The 6845-nt window shown below is 36.2% G+C and overlaps 1 non-coding gene across 1 annotated transcript; it reads left to right on the forward strand.

Moving 5' to 3' along the window:
• Positions 1-2771: 2771 nt before the first annotated feature.
• On the forward strand, positions 2772-2844 carry TRNAR-ACG (transfer RNA arginine (anticodon ACG)). The gene has a single exon. It is a non-coding gene; the product is annotated as a tRNA-Arg (tRNA).
• Positions 2845-6845: the final 4001 nt, after the last annotated feature.

Consider the following 6845-nt stretch of genomic DNA (forward strand, 5'->3'; position numbering starts at 1 on the left):
CATATCAGTGTACATGTTCATAAACAAATACACCTTCACAGATAGATACACAAAGTAATCGTCTCCATTCTATATATACATATACAAATACATTTTGAGCAATGTTCACCTTCCTTAAGAGTGGGAGATTTTGGAGAGCAAATAATATATATGTGAATGCTTTCGGGACACTATTAAATAAAGGGGTATGTATCACAGACGGACCGCACCTGTCGCTAATTACTGATGAGACTTTGATGGATCCAAGCACAACAAAAACCAGTTAAATATACAGTTATCACCAACAGAAACCACGAGAGAGGTCAAACCTGCAGTTGCCAACCTACGAACATCAACAACGCGAAAAAGTTCAACACGAAGCCAATGGGATATATGAACTAGTCTTAACGAAGTCGTCTTCGATGATATAGATCACTGGCGACTCTTAAAATGAGTGATAGAATAGACCATTCAACAACTAAAGAAGTAAATGTAAATATCGAACCTGCTTGTCTTCTCACAAAGGGCTATATTGAAGTTGGCACTGATATTGGTGACGATGCTAGCGATGAGGAGAAAAAGGTACGTGTGATGATAAGGAAAGCGAAGAGAAACTGATTATGTCTAATCGTGACAGAGGTCAAACCCATAGTTACTGGCGAATTATCGATGAACATATAGCGTTGAATGGTTCAACTCGAGGCCAATGTGATATATGAACTACCACTACTAGAAAAAGAGATGTTTTTCTACAATTGAATTCGTAGGAAAATCCAGTTTCTAACAATTTTCCAACAAAAACTAGGGGTGCAAATGAGCCGAGCTGCTCGTGAGCTACTCGAGATCGGCTCGTTAAAAAGTTCGATCTAGCCGAGCTTTATCGAGCCCGAGCCCGAGCTCGAGCCTAAAAATAAGCTCGTTTAATAAACGAGCCCAAGCCCGAGCTGTACTTATCGAGCTCGAGCCGGCTCGCGAGCCTAAACGAGCCTGCCGTTTATATAATTTTTTTATAAAATACATTTAATAATTATTAATTAATAAATATCTATTTATGAAAAAATAAAGAAAAATTACTAAATAATATATATTCTTTTATACATAAAATTATAATAGAAAAAAATATATAAAATAATTATAATTATATAAAAAAATAATTGATAGATAGTAAACGAGCCGAGCCTGAGCCCGAGCCGAGCTCGAGCTTCAAAATTCATTCACGAGCCGAGCTCGAGCTTTGAAAATAGAGCTCGAAACGAGCATGCCATTTATATAATTTTTTTATAAAATAAACATTTAATAATTATTAATTAATAAATATTGATTTATGAAAAAATAAAGAAAAATTACTAAATAATATATATTCTTTTATACATAAAGTTATAATAGACAAAAATATATAAAATAATTATAATTATATAAAAAATAATTGATAGATAGTAAACGAGCCGAGCTCGAGCTTCAAAATTCATTCACGAGCCGAGCTCGAGCTTTGAAAATAGAGATTGAAACGAGCCAAGCTCGAGCTCTGTGTAAGTTAAACGAGCCGAGCTCGAGCCTAGTCGAGCTCGGCTCGTTTGCACCCCTAGGAAAAACACATGCTTGATAATCGTTTTCAATTGTTTTCCAAGGACTTATCTTACAAAATTGCTACAAAAACATGTGGTTGTAAACTTCATACAACTTTCCTACAAAAACTATTTTGACTTAAGAGAATGTTCATTAGATAATGTTGTAGGAAAGTTGGAGCTTATTTTTTTTGTTGGAAATCTGTTGGAACTACCTGTCGTAGGAAATTTGTAGGAAAGTTTTGTGGGAAAATGGTTTGTTTTCTAGTAGTGTACCACAATGTCTTAAACAAGTCGTTGTCGACCGAGGCCAACGTCCTAAATTTCTCCATTGTAGTCGGACGCTATCATAGAAATATTCATAATCATCCAGTATCAAGATTCAAGACTGTTATTATATGCATGCTCCATACATAACGTAACCCATTGCTAAACATCACATTATGGTTATGTTTAGGTATAGTATTAACTTATCAAATGTTTATGTCCATTTATGGAATGAGAGAACAATGTGATGAATTGAGGACGTTTGCCACTGACAACAAATCACGTGAGTTGTATTAACATTGACATGTAGATGTAACATATTTTCTAAACAAAAACATTTTATGATCCCTAGTCTACATGTGGATATCTTTGTTTGCTGTGATGATTAATGACATGCATGTGATGGGGCTACAAGCTGGTTTTGTTTGTGTGGAATGAAGACAATCTTATGATGATGGGAACAAAGTATTCATTTCACCAGGTAATTAGGCTTTCTACAATGTGGATCTCTACTTTTAACCTTGATTTTGATTGATTTTTGTGTGTGTTATATTTGAGGTTATCAACGTTGTTCTTGATGCTAATTTATTCGATTTTTATAATTAACATCATCCGAATTACCTCAACGTAAAATAACAGAGGGATAGAGTTTTCTACCGAGAGTCTACAACGGTGTCTTGTTTCCTTTTATGCAACAACTAACAAATATTACATACTGAATTCTAGATCATATATTGTATCTACCAAACAAAATGTTGTTTATAGTTCTTAGTAGTATATATTCAGATGTAATTTGGGACATATCTCTCCGAAAGACTTGCTAGAAGGAAGAAAGTTATTACAAAAACGTTGTTGTATCATGCGGATTTTTTTATAAACGTCGATAATAATATTTAACTAGATTTTGTAGAATTTCATTGAGATATAAAAGTAATAAAATAAAAATAATTACAACTGAAGGACTCTGTGGCCCAATGGATAAGGCGCTGGTCTACGAAACCAGAGATTCTGGGTTCGATCCCCAGCAGAGTCGTTTATTTTGTTTTAGTTTTTTTTATGTTGATCTTGTGTATTGTTGGTTTTTTAATAGTTTGTTACTTTGTTCAGTGTTTTTCATCCCGCTTTTGGCTTCGTAGGTTGTTTGTCTGGGTGTTTTTGCTAGTTTCCCGCTACTCTTTCTAATGAAATTTGCCGTTCAAAAAATAATAATAATAATTATATTAGTCTAACTTGAATTAAAAGATCAAAACAATTAATAATCATTTCTTTATTTGAAATCGTTATAAATTATAATTATGAAAAGAAAATCCATAAAATTAAATAATTAACTTATATTAATATTGAAACTGAAATAAATTCGATGTACCCTAACAAGGGTATAACTTAACTTTAATTTGTACTTAAAAGTGTGACTCGCAGAGCCCGAGGAACCAAGGATTTATATTTAGTAGAATAGACTTTGTGATTCAAAAGGGGATAGCGGCGCAGCTTGTTGCTCGCTTACCCATTATCCAGATGTAGCTCGGTTTGTGTTATATATAAAAGGACTTTCAATTTCAAAAAAAATTCTCCTCCGAATGCCTTCAATGGCATTTATCTTCTTCCATAAAAACAGTTTCCGTTTCATTAAGCCGTCTTTGGTAAATTAATCGTTGAGTCAAGAAGATCCATCACTGACGTGAACAACGAACATACGTAATGTTGGTATCAGAATTCAAGTAATAAGTAAAGAATTGAATAAGGCAGAAGGCTTTTTTGAACTAATAATAATGAACTGCAAGATTGCATACATGGTGAGATATGGGAGATGACTTAAGTCACTATCCATACACCCAATCAACTCAATTTTTGCACCTTTTTCGTACCACAAACTGAATGACAATGTTCCTGTGCATACCTCCATATCTTGCGGGCTGCTCCAAAATGCAATTTTGATGGAGACTAGATATACCTAGCCACCATACTCACAGCATAGGCAAAGTTAGGCCTAGTATGAGTGAAGTAGATTATCAGCCTGGTCATCCACAGTCAATTTGCCATTTGTATTCATAGGGGTTTCTTCTATATTGCAAGTTGCCATCCCAAACTTCTCAAGCAAACGTCTCGCATATTTTTCTTCAACCAAAAACACACCAACTTTGGATTGATAGACTTCCAATCCCAAGAAGAACTTTAACAGACCCAAGTCTGTCATTTTAAACATTTCTTTCATTCCATTCTTGAATTCTTTAGGGTTAGAACAAGGATTTGTTCAGATGATATCATCAACATACAGGCAGCCATTTTATAACTTTATGAATAATGAGAATTGTAAGTTATGTAACTGTAAAAAAACACGTAGGTTAAAAGTGGTATTAAGTAGACCGTGTAAGTTACTGTTGTCAAATAGGGATGAGCTCGGGACAGTACTGGTTCCGAAAATTTGAAATATTTGATACAGGTACCGAAATGTTCGGTTCGGTACCAGTATTCCGTGCAAAACTCGGGAAATACTGGTAAATGAACCGGCACCGAAAACTCAAAACTTGGTACCGATTTGATACCAAATAACGATCATCCCTATTGTCAGCTTAAAGATAGCATCATACTTTAAAAAAAAAGATAAATAAATAAATACTCTTTTAGAAGTCTACAAAAAAGGAGTCCTATTTATTTGAGTTTTTCCACGTGACCTGGATCCAATACACTCGACCCACGGCCCAACTCTCCTCACCCAAATATACAAGGCCTACATCAATTACGGGTGCACAAATCTAAGTATTTTCAAAAATCAGAACCAGGTAGGAACCAGTACTTCAGGGTATAGTTAACAAAAGTCAAGACCAGTGTCAGGTAGGAACCAGTTCCGGTATAATTGGGTTTTTGACAGGGTTTGTCGGGTTTTGGTCGGGTCGGGTCTAGTCTGGGATATAACCGGATAAAGATGGAGTAGGTCCGAAATTTCCAGGTTGGGTCCAGATTTGTGTACGATTTTTCTGAGAAACCAAAAAGTGGTTCGTACCCGCAGGTCTAGTAGGACCGGATCCGGTTCCGGGTTAGATCCGAAACCAGGTCTTTGCCCACTTCTAACATCAATGAAACTATTATAAAAAACTAATCTCATTAAAATAGGAAAACTTAGATTTAGTCGATTTAATAAACCTGGAAATCTTTTAGGGGGTGTTTGGTACAGAGAATGGAAAAGGAGAGAAAATAGAAATGGAAATGGAATTGTAGAGAAAGAGAATTGGTATGGAGAATGAGAATCATTTCTCTTGTTTGGTACACGAGAAAATAAACAGAGAACTCTACCATACCCAACCCCACCTCCACCCAACCTGACACCACTCACCACCACAGCACCACCACCACAGCACCACCACCACCGCCCCACCACCACCAGCACCACCACCACAGCCCTTTCTTCAACCACAGCCCACCACCACCGGCTGCCGCCACCAAATCCCCTTCTTCAACCACAGTACACAAGAAATTAAAAAGATTCAAATTTTTGGAACATAAGATATAGAAAAAGGAGGCTCAGATCTGTCATCACTGCCTCTTTGGAGATTTTGTGGTGGTGGTTGTGGTGGCGATGATGATGATGATAATCAGAAGCCACCTGCGACCACCGCCGATTTCCACCACCACTGTCACCCACCTGCGACCACAATCACCCGACCATCTGAAAACCCTAACCTACCACGAACCACCACTTGAAACCCTAATCTCTGTTCACCCGTACCACCTGCAACCTACAACCGGTTACCATCTCTGTGTTCACCACTGCGAACGGCGGAGACGGGGTGGTGGTTGCAGACTTGGAGACGAGGTGGCGGTTGCAGACTTGGAGACGAGGTGGCGGCCGGAGACGGGGTGGTGGCCGGAGACGGGGTGGTGGCCGAGACGAGGTGGTGGCCGGAGACGAGGTGTTGACATGCTATGAGGAGGCTGCTGAGAAATGGATTTCTCTTTGTTTTAAAGAGAAATGGAATTCTCTAGTTTTAGAGAAATAGAAAGAGAAATAGAAAGAGAAAAGTGGAAAACAAACAAAAGAAATATTTCTAATTTCATTTCTCCCCAATCAAATCCCTCTACCAAACACCCCCTTATAGATTTTTGTATGTTCCTAAAATTTTAATTTATGCAAAACTTGAACGGGATCTCGGGTGGTAACTGGTAAGTAGTTTACACGCTTGAGGTTACCTCGGCTTGGTTCGTTTATTATTTTCTATTTACAAAATTTATTTTTATTAATTATAACTTTGTATATAACAATATATAATCATTTACTTATTTGATGTTATGTTTATTTAATATAACTATTAAATAAATATTAAAAAAAAGCTTGCTCACACCCCCTACGAAAAACTAGTTAAAAATGTGTACAAGTTTTTTTAAAAAAAAAAACTGTTAATCTAATTGATTTTTCATAGTGTTGAAAACGTACGTAAGGATTTGAGTTTTTTTTTAATTTGAAAATGTATTATATTTAACAAGAGCATGTTTCATACGTTACGAATTTATTGTTGGGAAATGAAATAACATTTTTATGTATTTTAACGTACAATGAATCATTTAAATAAGCTACTAGCTAAATTCGAAACATCAGGATACACCCGTCTTTCAATCTGAGAAAAATCTTTATCTAAGGCCAACGCTTGTGAACAGTTGCCCAAAAGGCATGAAAATGAGGTAAGGTAAAACTCGTTCAGTTTAAGGATCCAACTAGAGAACGTCGCCTACTCGCCTAGTCTCTCATCATCACCTGGTGCCGCCGAAACTAAATGACGGGGGCAGGAATCGTCATATGAAACATAAAGCCTCTTTCTTATCACTTCACCATCAGCTTATTGTCGGGCAAATAACATAAAACCCAACATACTTTTGGGGTTTTTTTCATAAAAGTATATATCTTAACAACATTTTGCATGTTAAAGCCCGTTTACATGTTGAACTTGAACAAAAAAAGTAAAATCAGTTATAAAAGCATATTCCTTTGAAAAATTGGATTTAAATAATTTCAATTATGTTATATTATCAAATAACAGTCTC

This window comes from Bidens hawaiensis, unplaced genomic scaffold (assembly GCF_021521415.1).
Source record: "Bidens hawaiensis isolate Kalapana, Puna unplaced genomic scaffold, B.hawaiensis_p1.1 tig00023992_1, whole genome shotgun sequence".
NCBI classification, from domain to species: Eukaryota; Viridiplantae; Streptophyta; class Magnoliopsida; order Asterales; family Asteraceae; genus Bidens; species Bidens hawaiensis.